Source organism: Anomaloglossus baeobatrachus, unplaced genomic scaffold (genome assembly GCF_048569485.1).
Source record: "Anomaloglossus baeobatrachus isolate aAnoBae1 unplaced genomic scaffold, aAnoBae1.hap1 Scaffold_451, whole genome shotgun sequence".
In the NCBI taxonomy this organism is placed as follows: Eukaryota; Metazoa; Chordata; class Amphibia; order Anura; family Aromobatidae; genus Anomaloglossus; species Anomaloglossus baeobatrachus.
This window is the reverse complement of record NW_027443848.1, coordinates 144,915-159,354: the sequence shown is the minus strand read 5'-3', so window position 1 is coordinate 159,354 and position 14,440 is coordinate 144,915. Positions and strand designations below refer to the sequence as shown.

Genomic DNA, 14,440 nt, shown 5'->3' with positions numbered 1-14,440 from the left:
ACAGAAAAGCTTACTATCAAAGGTTAGAGGGGGGCTTTCTCAGAGGGCTTTTTACAGTTTTTCTATTCCCAATTAGCCGTTTAAGTGTACTTATTGAAAGTAGTAATTCTTTCATAGGCCGCCCTTTCTTAGTATTTGACGTTCCTTATATTGCGGTATGAGGCTTCGCAGTAGGTTGCAAACATTCATCACCCATGACTGTCCCCAATTGAGCTCAGAAGCTCAATGTCTATCATGACCTCTCTTTTAGAATGTCCAAGAGCAAGCAAACTATTCCTCCAGGAGAGGGCGCCAACAGACTACTAAAGAGATCATCATTACTCAAAGAAAACCCCAAAAACCAATGCATGATAGGAATAAACAGGTAACTTTCTTTGGAGTGGAAGCGGAGAGATCGCACCAGATGCCAATTCTAGATCTTATCACACCTGTGGTCACTGCAGCAGCAGGTGAATCCACTTTGTCCAAAAGGGATCTATTCCATTCAATTGCAAATGATCTAGATAAGACAGAGAACTGCAGCACGGGGACATAGCCGAGTTGGTCAGGTTGAGTGGTGATGAGTTTGCTATTTGGATGAATAAAGAAAGTCAAAAGTGTGAAAGATAAAAAACAAAAGGAGGAAGTGTGAAAAGTGAATGGGCCAAATTGAGGTGCATATGAAGACGTATGCTTTCTTCCAATTCATTAAATCGGGCTAATATGAATCAGGTGAATTGAGTTCTGCTTTTGGAAACTGGGTTAAGAAGGGGTGCACCGTTCCTGGAGGTACTGCAATACCAGGTCAATGCGTGGAGTGGACAGAGCAAGCTCTTTTTCCATCTCCCTGTTCTAAAAATCCATTTAATATATGGTCCCCAGATAGGGGACGTATCAGATATTAAACTGATAAGAACAGATACTACACTTGATCTTAGCCAAAAGGCCGAGAAGCGATAACCAGAATTGGTTTGGGCCTCGAGTGGCACCCTGGCCTATGCCGGACACATCTTAGGGAGAGAGAGCGAGAGGGAGACAAACCCACGCCTACACAAGACATTTTGTCACCCAAGCCAACCCTTGAAAAGGCTGCTTTGCAGAGCAAAAACAAGAAGAATGGTGCGTTTTGCAGCCGCCGCCCACTGCAATGAATCTGAATAACTCCTCCTTTAGGGCGCAAGCAACTCCCCTCCCCCTTGCAGTCTTTCCAATTCACGATACAAAAAGACGGACAGGACAGGTTGCCTGACTTTCCGTCACTGCCACCCTTTGCCATCCTTACCCGTAGAAAGCCCTTTCATCATCCCCAAACCCTAATCTTTTCCCTTTCCTTCCCAGCCCCCAAACCCTGCCCTCTGTACCTTTCTCACCACCCGCTTCCCTTCTCCTGTCATCCCCCTACCACCCGGGAAAAAAAGAGATTGCCCCCTCCTTCCACTAGCCCACCCTCCCACCCAAAGAACAACTTCTTCTGCGCAGCTTGTTTTCTAGGCAGCAGCGCTATTGTGATGTCATCGGGGGGCATTGTGACAAGCCGCCAGTGTTCCGTCTCTTCATGTTGTGCACAGTTCAAACGGAAAATACATCAACAGGCAGACTACAGAAAAGCTTACTATCAAAGGTTAGAGGGGGGCTTTCTCAGAGGGCTTTTTACAGTTTTTCTATTCCCAATTAGCCGTTTAAGTGTACTTATTGAAAGTAGTAATTCTTTCATAGGCCGCCCTTTCTTAGTATTTGACGTTCCTTATATTGCGGTATGAGGCTTCGCAGTAGGTTGCAAACATTCATCACCCATGACTGTCCCCAATTGAGCTCAGAAGCTCAATGTCTATCATGACCTCTCTTTTAGAATGTCCAAGAGCAAGCAAACTATTCCTCCAGGAGAGGGCGCCAACAGACTACTAAAGAGATCATCATTACTCAAAGAAAACCCCAAAAACCAATGCATGATAGGAATAAACAGGTAACTTTCTTTGGAGTGGAAGCGGAGAGATCGCACCAGATGCCAATTCTAGATCTTATCACACCTGTGGTCACTGCAGCAGCAGGTGAATCCACTTTGTCCAAAAGGGATCTATTCCATTCAATTGCAAATGATCTAGATAAGACAGAGAACTGCAGCACGGGGACATAGCCGAGTTGGTCAGGTTGAGTGGTGATGAGTTTGCTATTTGGATGAATAAAGAAAGTCAAAAGTGTGAAAGATAAAAAACAAAAGGAGGAAGTGTGAAAAGTGAATGGGCCAAATTGAGGTGCATATGAAGACGTATGCTTTCTTCCAATTCATTAAATCGGGCTAATATGAATCAGGTGAATTGAGTTCTGCTTTTGGAAACTGGGTTAAGAAGGGGTGCACCGTTCCTGGAGGTACTGCAATACCAGGTCAATGCGTGGAGTGGACAGAGCAAGCTCTTTTTCCATCTCCCTGTTCTAAAAATCCATTTAATATATGGTCCCCAGATAGGGGACGTATCAGATATTAAACTGATAAGAACAGATACTACACTTGATCTTAGCCAAAAGGCCGAGAAGCGATAACCAGAATTGGTTTGGGCCTCGAGTGGCACCCTGGCCTATGCCGGACACATCTTAGGGAGAGAGAGCGAGAGGGAGACAAACCCACGCCTACACAAGACATTTTGTCACCCAAGCCAACCCTTGAAAAGGCTGCTTTGCAGAGCAAAAACAAGAAGAATGGTGCGTTTTGCAGCCGCCGCCCACTGCAATGAATCTGAATAACTCCTCCTTTAGGGCGCAAGCAACTCCCCTCCCCCTTGCAGTCTTTCCAATTCACGATACAAAAAGACGGACAGGACAGGTTGCCTGACTTTCCGTCACTGCCACCCTTTGCCATCCTTACCCGTAGAAAGCCCTTTCATCATCCCCAAACCCTAATCTTTTCCCTTTCCTTCCAAGCCCCCAAACCCTGCCCTCTGTACCTTTCTCACCACCCGCTTCCCTTCTCCTGTCATCCCCCTACCACCCGGGAAAAAAAGAGATTGCCCCCTCCTTCCACTAGCCCACCCTCCCACCCAAAGAACAACTTCTTCTGCGCAGCTTGTTTTCTAGGCAGCAGCGCTATTGTGATGTCATCGGGGGGCATTGTGACAAGCCGCCAGTGTTCCGTCTCTTCATGTTGTGCACAGTTCAAACGGAAAATACATCAACAGGCAGACTACAGAAAAGCTTACTATCAAAGGTTAGAGGGGGGCTTTCTCAGAGGGCTTTTTACAGTTTTTCTATTCCCAATTAGCCGTTTAAGTGTACTTATTGAAAGTAGTAATTCTTTCATAGGCCGCCCTTTCTTAGTATTTGACGTTCCTTATATTGCGGTATGAGGCTTCGCAGTAGGTTGCAAACATTCATCACCCATGACTGTCCCCAATTGAGCTCAGAAGCTCAATGTCTATCATGACCTCTCTTTTAGAATGTCCAAGAGCAAGCAAACTATTCCTCCAGGAGAGGGCGCCAACAGACTACTAAAGAGATCATCATTACTCAAAGAAAACCCCAAAAACCAATGCATGATAGGAATAAACAGGTAACTTTCTTTGGAGTGGAAGCGGAGAGATCGCACCAGATGCCAATTCTAGATCTTATCACACCTGTGGTCACTGCAGCAGCAGGTGAATCCACTTTGTCCTAAAGGGATCTATTCCATTCAATTGCAAATGATCTAGATAAGACAGAGAACTGCAGCACGGGGACATAGCCGAGTTGGTCAGGTTGAGTGGTGATGAGTTTGCTATTTGGATGAATAAAGAAAGTCAAAAGTGTGAAAGATAAAAAACAAAAGGAGGAAGTGTGAAAAGTGAATGGGCCAAATTGAGGTGCATATGAAGACGTATGCTTTCTTCCAATTCATTAAATCGGGCTAATATGAATCAGGTGAATTGAGTTCTGCTTTTGGAAACTGGGTTAAGAAGGGGTGCACCGTTCCTGGAGGTACTGCAATACCAGGTCAATGCGTGGAGTGGACAGAGCAAGCTCTTTTTCCATCTCCCTGTTCTAAAAATCCATTTAATATATGGTCCCCAGATAGGGGACGTATCAGATATTAAACTGATAAGAACAGATACTACACTTGATCTTAGCCAAAAGGCCGAGAAGCGATAACCAGAATTGGTTTGGGCCTCGAGTGGCACCCTGGCCTATGCCGGACACATCTTAGGGAGAGAGAGCGAGAGGGAGACAAACCCACGCCTACACAAGACATTTTGTCACCCAAGCCAACCCTTGAAAAGGCTGCTTTGCAGAGCAAAAACAAGAAGAATGGTGCGTTTTGCAGCCGCCGCCCACTGCAATGAATCTGAATAACTCCTCCTTTAGGGCGCAAGCAACTCCCCTCCCCCTTGCAGTCTTTCCAATTCACGATACAAAAAGACGGACAGGACAGGTTGCCTGACTTTCCGTCACTGCCACCCTTTGCCATCCTTACCCGTAGAAAGCCCTTTCATCATCCCCAAACCCTAATCTTTTCCCTTTCCTTCCCAGCCCCCAAACCCTGCCCTCTGTACCTTTCTCACCACCCCGCTTCCCTTCTCCTGTCATCCCCCTACCACCCGGGAAAAAAAGAGATTGCCCCCTCCTTCCACTAGCCCACCCTCCCACCCAAAGAACAACTTCTTCTGCGCAGCTTGTTTTCTAGGCAGCAGCGCTATTATGATGTCATCGGGGGGCATTGTGACAAGCCGCCAGTGTTCCGTCTCTTCATGTTGTGCACAGTTCAAACGGAAAATACATCAACAGGCAGACTACAGAAAAGCTTACTATCAAAGGTTAGAGGGGGGCTTTCTCAGAGGGCTTTTTACAGTTTTTCTATTCCCAATTAGCCGTTTAAGTGTACTTATTGAAAGTAGTAATTCTTTCATAGGCCGCCCTTTCTTAGTATTTGACGTTCCTTATATTGCGGTATGAGGCTTCGCAGTAGGTTGCAAACATTCATCACCCATGACTGTCCCCAATTGAGCTCAGAAGCTCAATGTCTATCATGACCTCTCTTTTAGAATGTCCAAGAGCAAGCAAACTATTCCTCCAGGAGAGGGCGCCAACAGACTACTAAAGAGATCATCATTACTCAAAGAAAACCCCAAAAACCAATGCATGATAGGAATAAACAGGTAACTTTATTTGGAGTGGAAGCAGAGAGATCGCACCAGATGCCAATTGTAGATCCTCTCACACCTGTGGTCACTGCAGCATCTGACTCCACTTTGTCCAAAAGGGATCTATTCCATTCAATTACACATGATCTAGATTAGACTGACAACAAGATACTGCACGGGACATAGCAGAGTTGGTGAAGTTGAGTGGTGATGAGTTTGCTATTTGGATGAATAAAGCAAGTAAAAAGTGTGTTAGATAAAAATTCATTTCAATTCGCTAATCGGGCTAATATGAATCAGGTGAATCGAGTTCTGCTTTTGGAAACTGGGTTAAGAAGGGGTGCACCGTTCCTGGAGGTACTGCAATACCAGGTCAATGCGTGGAGTGGACAGAGCAAGCTCTTTTTCCATCTCCCTGTTCTAAAAATCCATTTAATATATGGTCCCCAGATAGGGGACGTATCAGATATTAAACTGATAAGAACAGATACTACACTTGATCTTAGCCAAAAGGCCGAGAAGCGATAACCAGAATTGGTTTGGGCCTCGAGTGGCACCCTGGCCTATGCCGGACACATCTTAGGGAGAGAGAGCGAGAGGGAGACAAACCCACGCCTACACAAGACATTTTGTCACCCAAGCCAACCCTTGAAAAGGCTGCTTTGCAGAGCAAAAACAAGAAGAATGGTGCGTTTTGCAGCCGCCGCCCACTGCAATGAATCTGAATAACTCCTCCTTTAGGGCGCAAGCAACTCCCCTCCCCCTTGCAGTCTTTCCAATTCACGATACAAAAAGACGGACAGGACAGGTTGCCTGACTTTCCGTCACTGCCACCCTTTGCCATCCTTACCCGTAGAAAGCCCTTTCATCATCCCCAAACCCTAATCTTTTCCCTTTCCTTCCCAGCCCCCAAACCCTGCCCTCTGTACCTTTCTCACCACCCGCTTCCCTTCTCCTGTCATCCCCCTACCACCCGGGAAAAAAAGAGATTGCCCCCTCCTTCCACTAGCCCACCCTCCCACCCAAAGAACAACTTCTTCTGCGCAGCTTGTTTTCTAGGCAGCAGCGCTATTGTGATGTCATCGGGGGGCATTGTGACAAGCCGCCAGTGTTCCGTCTCTTCATGTTGTGCACAGTTCAAACGGAAAATACATCAACAGGCAGACTACAGAAAAGCTTACTATCAAAGGTTAGAGGGGGGCTTTCTCAGAGGGCTTTTTACAGTTTTTCTATTCCCAATTAGCCGTTTAAGTGTACTTATTGAAAGTAGTAATTCTTTCATAGGCCGCCCTTTCTTAGTATTTGACGTTCCTTATATTGCGGTATGAGGCTTCGCAGTAGGTTGCAAACATTCATCACCCATGACTGTCCCCAATTGAGCTCAGAAGCTCAATGTCTATCATGACCTCTCTTTTAGAATGTCCAAGAGCAAGCAAACTATTCCTCCAGGAGAGGGCGCCAACAGACTACTAAAGAGATCATCATTACTCAAAGAAAACCCCAAAAACCAATGCATGATAGGAATAAACAGGTAACTTTCTTTGGAGTGGAAGCGGAGAGATCGCACCAGATGCCAATTCTAGATCTTATCACACCTGTGGTCACTGCAGCAGCAGGTGAATCCACTTTGTCCAAAAGGGATCTATTCCATTCAATTGCAAATGATCTAGATAAGACAGAGAACTGCAGCACGGGGACATAGCCGAGTTGGTCAGGTTGAGTGGTGATGAGTTTGCTATTTGGATGAATAAAGAAAGTCAAAAGTGTGAAAGATAAAAAACAAAAGGAGGAAGTGTGAAAAGTGAATGGGCCAAATTGAGGTGCATATGAAGACGTATGCTTTCTTCCAATTCATTAAATCGGGCTAATATGAATCAGGTGAATTGAGTTCTGCTTTTGGAAACTGGGTTAAGAAGGGGTGCACCGTTCCTGGAGGTACTGCAATACCAGGTCAATGCGTGGAGTGGACAGAGCAAGCTCTTTTTCCATCTCCCTGTTCTAAAAATCCATTTAATATATGGTCCCCAGATAGGGGACGTATCAGATATTAAACTGATAAGAACAGATACTACACTTGATCTTAGCCAAAAGGCCGAGAAGCGATAACCAGAATTGGTTTGGGCCTCGAGTGGCACCCTGGCCTATGCCGGACACATCTTAGGGAGAGAGAGCGAGAGGGAGACAAACCCACGCCTACACAAGACATTTTGTCACCCAAGCCAACCCTTGAAAAGGCTGCTTTGCAGAGCAAAAACAAGAAGAATGGTGCGTTTTGCAGCCGCCGCCCACTGCAATGAATCTGAATAACTCCTCCTTTAGGGCGCAAGCAACTCCCCTCCCCCTTGCAGTCTTTCCAATTCACGATACAAAAAGACGGACAGGACAGGTTGCCTGACTTTCCGTCACTGCCACCCTTTGCCATCCTTACCCGTAGAAAGCCCTTTCATCATCCCCAAACCCTAATCTTTTCCCTTTCCTTCCCAGCCCCCAAACCCTGCCCTCTGTACCTTTCTCACCACCCGCTTCCCTTCTCCTGTCATCCCCCTACCACCCGGGAAAAAAAGAGATTGCCCCCTCCTTCCACTAGCCCACCCTCCCACCCAAAGAACAACTTCTTCTGCGCAGCTTGTTTTCTAGGCAGCAGCGCTATTGTGATGTCATCGGGGGGCATTGTGACAAGCCGCCAGTGTTCCGTCTCTTCATGTTGTGCACAGTTCAAACGGAAAATACATCAACAGGCAGACTACAGAAAAGCTTACTATCAAAGGTTAGAGGGGGGCTTTCTCAGAGGGCTTTTTACAGTTTTTCTATTCCCAATTAGCCGTTTAAGTGTACTTATTGAAAGTAGTAATTCTTTCATAGGCCGCCCTTTCTTAGTATTTGACGTTCCTTATATTGCGGTATGAGGCTTCGCAGTAGGTTGCAAACATTCATCACCCATGACTGTCCCCAATTGAGCTCAGAAGCTCAATGTCTATCATGACCTCTCTTTTAGAATGTCCAAGAGCAAGCAAACTATTCCTCCAGGAGAGGGCGCCAACAGACTACTAAAGAGATCATCATTACTCAAAGAAAACCCCAAAAACCAATGCATGATAGGAATAAACAGGTAACTTTCTTTGGAGTGGAAGCGGAGAGATCGCACCAGATGCCAATTCTAGATCTTATCACACCTGTGGTCACTGCAGCAGCAGGTGAATCCACTTTGTCCAAAAGGGATCTATTCCATTCAATTGCAAATGATCTAGATAAGACAGAGAACTGCAGCACGGGGACATAGCCGAGTTGGTCAGGTTGAGTGGTGATGAGTTTGCTATTTGGATGAATAAAGAAAGTCAAAAGTGTGAAAGATAAAAAACAAAAGGAGGAAGTGTGAAAAGTGAATGGGCCAAATTGAGGTGCATATGAAGACGTATGCTTTCTTCCAATTCATTAAATCGGGCTAATATGAATCAGGTGAATTGAGTTCTGCTTTTGGAAACTGGGTTAAGAAGGGGTGCACCGTTCCTGGAGGTACTGCAATACCAGGTCAATGCGTGGAGTGGACAGAGCAAGCTCTTTTTCCATCTCCCTGTTCTAAAAATCCATTTAATATATGGTCCCCAGATAGGGGACGTATCAGATATTAAACTGATAAGAACAGATACTACACTTGATCTTAGCCAAAAGGCCGAGAAGCGATAACCAGAATTGGTTTGGGCCTCGAGTGGCACCCTGGCCTATGCCGGACACATCTTAGGGAGAGAGAGCGAGAGGGAGACAAACCCACGCCTACACAAGACATTTTGTCACCCAAGCCAACCCTTGAAAAGGCTGCTTTGCAGAGCAAAAACAAGAAGAATGGTGCGTTTTGCAGCCGCCGCCCACTGCAATGAATCTGAATAACTCCTCCTTTAGGGCGCAAGCAACTCCCCTCCCCCTTGCAGTCTTTCCAATTCACGATACAAAAAGACGGACAGGACAGGTTGCCTGACTTTCCGTCACTGCCACCCTTTGCCATCCTTACCCGTAGAAAGCCCTTTCATCATCCCCAAACCCTAATCTTTTCCCTTTCCTTCCCAGCCCCCAAACCCTGCCCTCTGTACCTTTCTCACCACCCGCTTCCCTTCTCCTGTCATCCCCCTACCACCCGGGAAAAAAAGAGATTGCCCCCTCCTTCCACTAGCCCACCCTCCCACCCAAAGAACAACTTCTTCTGCGCAGCTTGTTTTCTAGGCAGCAGCGCTATTGTGATGTCATCGGGGGGCATTGTGACAAGCCGCCAGTGTTCCGTCTCTTCATGTTGTGCACAGTTCAAACGGAAAATACATCAACAGGCAGACTACAGAAAAGCTTACTATCAAAGGTTAGAGGGGGGCTTTCTCAGAGGGCTTTTTACAGTTTTTCTATTCCCAATTAGCCGTTTAAGTGTACTTATTGAAAGTAGTAATTCTTTCATAGGCCGCCCTTTCTTAGTATTTGACGTTCCTTATATTGCGGTATGAGGCTTCGCAGTAGGTTGCAAACATTCATCACCCATGACTGTCCCCAATTGAGCTCAGAAGCTCAATGTCTATCATGACCTCTCTTTTAGAATGTCCAAGAGCAAGCAAACTATTCCTCCAGGAGAGGGCGCCAACAGACTACTAAAGAGATCATCATTACTCAAAGAAAACCCCAAAAACCAATGCATGATAGGAATAAACAGGTAACTTTCTTTGGAGTGGAAGCGGAGAGATCGCACCAGATGCCAATTCTAGATCTTATCACACCTGTGGTCACTGCAGCAGCAGGTGAATCCACTTTGTCTAAAAGGGATCTATTCCATTCAATTGCAAATGATCTAGATAAGACAGAGAACTGCAGCACGGGGACATAGCCGAGTTGGTCAGGTTGAGTGGTGATGAGTTTGCTATTTGGATGAATAAAGAAAGTCAAAAGTGTGAAAGATAAAAAACAAAAGGAGGAAGTGTGAAAAGTGAATGGGCCAAATTGAGGTGCATATGAAGACGTATGCTTTCTTCCAATTCATTAAATCGGGCTAATATGAATCAGGTGAATTGAGTTCTGCTTTTGGAAACTGGGTTAAGAAGGGGTGCACCGTTCCTGGAGGTACTGCAATACCAGGTCAATGCGTGGAGTGGACAGAGCAAGCTCTTTTTCCATCTCCCTGTTCTAAAAATCCATTTAATATATGGTCCCCAGATAGGGGACGTATCAGATATTAAACTGATAAGAACAGATACTACACTTGATCTTAGCCAAAAGGCCGAGAAGCGATAACCAGAATTGGTTTGGGCCTCGAGTGGCACCCTGGCCTATGCCGGACACATCTTAGGGAGAGAGAGCGAGAGGGAGACAAACCCACGCCTACACAAGACATTTTGTCACCCAAGCCAACCCTTGAAAAGGCTGCTTTGCAGAGCAAAAACAAGAAGAATGGTGCGTTTTGCAGCCGCCGCCCACTGCAATGAATCTGAATAACTCCTCCTTTAGGGCGCAAGCAACTCCCCTCCCCCTTGCAGTCTTTCCAATTCACGATACAAAAAGACGGACAGGACAGGTTGCCTGACTTTCCGTCACTGCCACCCTTTGCCATCCTTACCCGTAGAAAGCCCTTTCATCATCCCCAAACCCTAATCTTTTCCCTTTCCTTCCCAGCCCCCAAACCCTGCCCTCTGTACCTTTCTCACCACCCGCTTCCCTTCTCCTGTCATCCCCCTACCACCCGGGAAAAAAAGAGATTGCCCCCTCCTTCCACTAGCCCACCCTCCCACCCAAAGAACAACTTCTTCTGCGCAGCTTGTTTTCTAGGCAGCAGCGCTATTGTGATGTCATCGGGGGGCATTGTGACAAGCCGCCAGTGTTCCGTCTCTTCATGTTGTGCACAGTTCAAACGGAAAATACATCAACAGGCAGACTACAGAAAAGCTTACTATCAAAGGTTAGAGGGGGGCTTTCTCAGAGGGCTTTTTACAGTTTTTCTATTCCCAATTAGCCGTTTAAGTGTACTTATTGAAAGTAGTAATTCTTTCATAGGCCGCCCTTTCTTAGTATTTGACGTTACTTATATTGCGGTATGAGGCTTCGCAGTAGGTTGCAAACATTCATCACCCATGACTGTCCCCAATTGAGCTCAGAAGCTCAATGTCTATCATGACCTCTCTTTTAGAATGTCCAAGAGCAAGCAAACTATTCCTCCAGGAGAGGGCGCCAACAGACTACTAAAGAGATCATCATTACTCAAAGAAAACCCCAAAAACCAATGCATGATAGGAATAAACAGGTAACTTTCTTTGGAGTGGAAGCGGAGAGATCGCACCAGATGCCAATTCTAGATCTTATCACACCTGTGGTCACTGCAGCAGCAGGTGAATCCACTTTGTCCAAAAGGGATCTATTCCATTCAATTGCAAATGATCTAGATAAGACAGAGAACTGCAGCACGGGGACATAGCCGAGTTGGTCAGGTTGAGTGGTGATGAGTTTGCTATTTGGATGAATAAAGAAAGTCAAAAGTATGAAAGATAAAAAACAAAAGGAGGAAGTGTGAAAAGTGAATGGGCCAAATTGAGGTGCATATGAAGACGTATGCTTTCTTCCAATTCATTAAATCGGGCTAATATGAATCAGGTGAATTGAGTTCTGCTTTTGGAAACTGGGTTAAGAAGGGGTGCACCGTTCCTGGAGGTACTGCAATACCAGGTCAATGCGTGGAGTGGACAGAGCAAGCTCTTTTTCCATCTCCCTGTTCTAAAAATCCATTTAATATATGGTCCCCAGATAGGGGACGTATCAGATATTAAACTGATAAGAACAGATACTACACTTGATCTTAGCCAAAAGGCCGAGAAGCGATAACCAGAATTGGTTTGGGCCTCGAGTGGCACCCTGGCCTATGCCGGACACATCTTAGGGAGAGAGAGCGAGAGGGAGACAAACCCACGCCTACACAAGACATTTTGTCACCCAAGCCAACCCTTGAAAAGGCTGCTTTGCAGAGCAAAAACAAGAAGAATGGTGCGTTTTGCAGCCGCCGCCCAGTGCAATGAATCTGAATAACTCCTCCTTTAGGGCGCAAGCAACTCCCCTCCCCCTTGCAGTCTTTCCAATTCACGATACAAAAAGACGGACAGGACAGGTTGCCTGACTTTCCGTCACTGCCACCCTTTGCCATCCTTACCCGTAGAAAGCCCTTTCATCATCCCCAAACCCTAATCTTTTCCCTTTCCTTCCCAGCCCCCAAACCCTGCCCTCTGTACCTTTCTCACCACCCGCTTCCCTTCTCCTGTCATCCCCCTACCACCCGGGAAAAAAAGAGATTGCCCCCTCCTTCCACTAGCCCACCCTCCCACCCAAAGAACAACTTCTTCTGCGCAGCTTGTTTTCTAGGCAGCAGCGCTATTGTGATGTCATCGGGGGGCATTGTGACAAGCCGCCAGTGTTCCGTCTCTTCATGTTGTGCACAGTTCAAACGGAAAATACATCAACAGGCAGACTACAGAAAAGCTTACTATCAAAGGTTAGAGGGGGGCTTTCTCAGAGGGCTTTTTACAGTTTTTCTATTCCCAATTAGCCGTTTAAGTGTACTTATTGAAAGTAGTAATTCTTTCATAGGCCGCCCTTTCTTAGTATTTGACGTTCCTTATATTGCGGTATGAGGCTTCGCAGTAGGTTGCAAACATTCATCACCCATGACTGTCCCCAATTGAGCTCAGAAGCTCAATGTCTATCATGACCTCTCTTTTAGAATGTCCAAGAGCAAGCAAACTATTCCTCCAGGAGAGGGCGCCAACAGACTACTAAAGAGATCATCATTACTCAAAGAAAACCCCAAAAACCAATGCATGATAGGAATAAACAGGTAACTTTATTTGGAGTGGAAGCAGAGAGATAACACCAGATGCCAATTGTAGATCCTCTCACACCTGTGGTCACTGCAGCATCTGACTCCACTTTGTCCAAAAGGGATCTATTCCATTCAATTACACATGATCTAGATTAGACTGACAACAAGATACTGCACGGGACATAGCAGAGTTGGTGAAGTTGAGTGGTGATGAGTTTGCTATTTGGATGAATAAAGCAAGTAAAAAGTGTGTTAGATAAAAATTCATTTCAATTCGCTAATCGGGCTAATATGAATCAGGTGAATCGAGTTCTGCTTTTGGAAACTGGGTTAAGAAGGGGTGCACCGTTCCTGGAGGTACTGCAATACCAGGTCAATGCGTGGAGTGGACAGAGCAAGCTCTTTTTCCATCTCCCTGTTCTAAAAATCCATTTAATATATGGTCCCCAGATAGGGGACGTATCAGATATTAAACTGATAAGAACAGATACTACACTTGATCTTAGCCAAAAGGCCGAGAAGCGATAACCAGAATTGGTTTGGGCCTCGAGTGGCACCCTGGCCTATGCCGGACACATCTTAGGGAGAGAGAGCGAGAGGGAGACAAACCCACGCCTACACAAGACATTTTGTCACCCAAGCCAACCCTTGAAAAGGCTGCTTTGCAGAGCAAAAACAAGAAGAATGGTGCGTTTTGCAGCCGCCGCCCACTGCAATGAATCTGAATAACTCCTCCTTTAGGGCGCAAGCAACTCCCCTCCCCCTTGCAGTCTTTCCAATTCACGATACAAAAAGACGGACAGGACAGGTTGCCTGACTTTCCGTCACTGCCACCCTTTGCCATCCTTACCCGTAGAAAGCCCTTTCATCATCCCCAAACCCTAATCTTTTCCCTTTCCTTCCCAGCCCCCAAACCCTGCCCTCTGTACCTTTCTCACCACCCGCTTCCCTTCTCCTGTCATCCCCCTACCACCCGGGAAAAAAAGAGATTGCCCCCTCCTTCCACTAGCCCACCCTCCCACCCAAAGAACAACTTCTTCTGCGCAGCTTGTTTTCTAGGCAGCAGCGCTATTGTGATGTCATCGGGGGGCATTGTGACAAGCCGCCAGTGTTCCGTCTCTTCATGTTGTGCACAGTTCAAACGGAAAATACATCAACAGGCAGACTACAGAAAAGCTTACTATCAAAGGTTAGAGGGGGGCTTTCTCAGAGGGCTTTTTACAGTTTTTCTATTCCCAATTAGCCGTTTAAGTGTACTTATTGAAAGTAGTAATTCTTTCATAGGCCGCCCTTTCTTAGTATTTGACGTTCCTTATATTGCGGTATGAGGCTTCGCAGTAGGTTGCAAACATTCATCACCCATGACTGTCCCCAATTGAGCTCAGAAGCTCAATGTCTATCATGACCTCTCTTTTAGAATGTCCAAGAGCAAGCAAACTATTCCTCCAGGAGAGGGCGCCAACAGACTACTAAAGAGATCATCATTACTCAAAGAAAACCCCAAAAACCAATGCATGATAGGAATAAA

General features: G+C 46.1%; 9 non-coding genes across 9 annotated transcripts; all 9 read right to left on the bottom strand.

Annotated features, from left to right (window-relative positions):
* Positions 1-746: 746 nt before the first annotated feature.
* Positions 747-937, bottom strand: LOC142280345 (U2 spliceosomal RNA). Its single transcript, XR_012742636.1, has one exon. It is a non-coding gene; the product is annotated as a U2 spliceosomal RNA (small nuclear RNA).
* Positions 938-2,324: 1,387 nt separating this feature from the next.
* On the bottom strand, positions 2,325-2,515 carry LOC142280344 (U2 spliceosomal RNA). Its single transcript, XR_012742635.1, has one exon. It is a non-coding gene; the product is annotated as a U2 spliceosomal RNA (small nuclear RNA).
* A 1,387-nt stretch (positions 2,516-3,902) lies between these two features.
* On the bottom strand, positions 3,903-4,093 carry LOC142280343 (U2 spliceosomal RNA). The gene has a single exon (XR_012742634.1). It is a non-coding gene; the product is annotated as a U2 spliceosomal RNA (small nuclear RNA).
* Positions 4,094-5,419: 1,326 nt separating this feature from the next.
* Positions 5,420-5,610, bottom strand: LOC142280341 (U2 spliceosomal RNA). The gene has a single exon (XR_012742632.1). It is a non-coding gene; the product is annotated as a U2 spliceosomal RNA (small nuclear RNA).
* Positions 5,611-6,997: 1,387 nt separating this feature from the next.
* Positions 6,998-7,188, bottom strand: LOC142280340 (U2 spliceosomal RNA). Its single transcript, XR_012742631.1, has one exon. It is a non-coding gene; the product is annotated as a U2 spliceosomal RNA (small nuclear RNA).
* Positions 7,189-8,575: 1,387 nt separating this feature from the next.
* LOC142280339 (U2 spliceosomal RNA) lies at positions 8,576-8,766 on the bottom strand. The gene has a single exon (XR_012742630.1). It is a non-coding gene; the product is annotated as a U2 spliceosomal RNA (small nuclear RNA).
* Positions 8,767-10,153: 1,387 nt separating this feature from the next.
* Positions 10,154-10,344, bottom strand: LOC142280337 (U2 spliceosomal RNA). Its single transcript, XR_012742629.1, has one exon. It is a non-coding gene; the product is annotated as a U2 spliceosomal RNA (small nuclear RNA).
* A 1,387-nt stretch (positions 10,345-11,731) lies between these two features.
* LOC142280336 (U2 spliceosomal RNA) lies at positions 11,732-11,922 on the bottom strand. The gene has a single exon (XR_012742628.1). It is a non-coding gene; the product is annotated as a U2 spliceosomal RNA (small nuclear RNA).
* A 1,325-nt stretch (positions 11,923-13,247) lies between these two features.
* LOC142280335 (U2 spliceosomal RNA) lies at positions 13,248-13,438 on the bottom strand. Its single transcript, XR_012742627.1, has one exon. It is a non-coding gene; the product is annotated as a U2 spliceosomal RNA (small nuclear RNA).
* Positions 13,439-14,440: the final 1,002 nt, after the last annotated feature.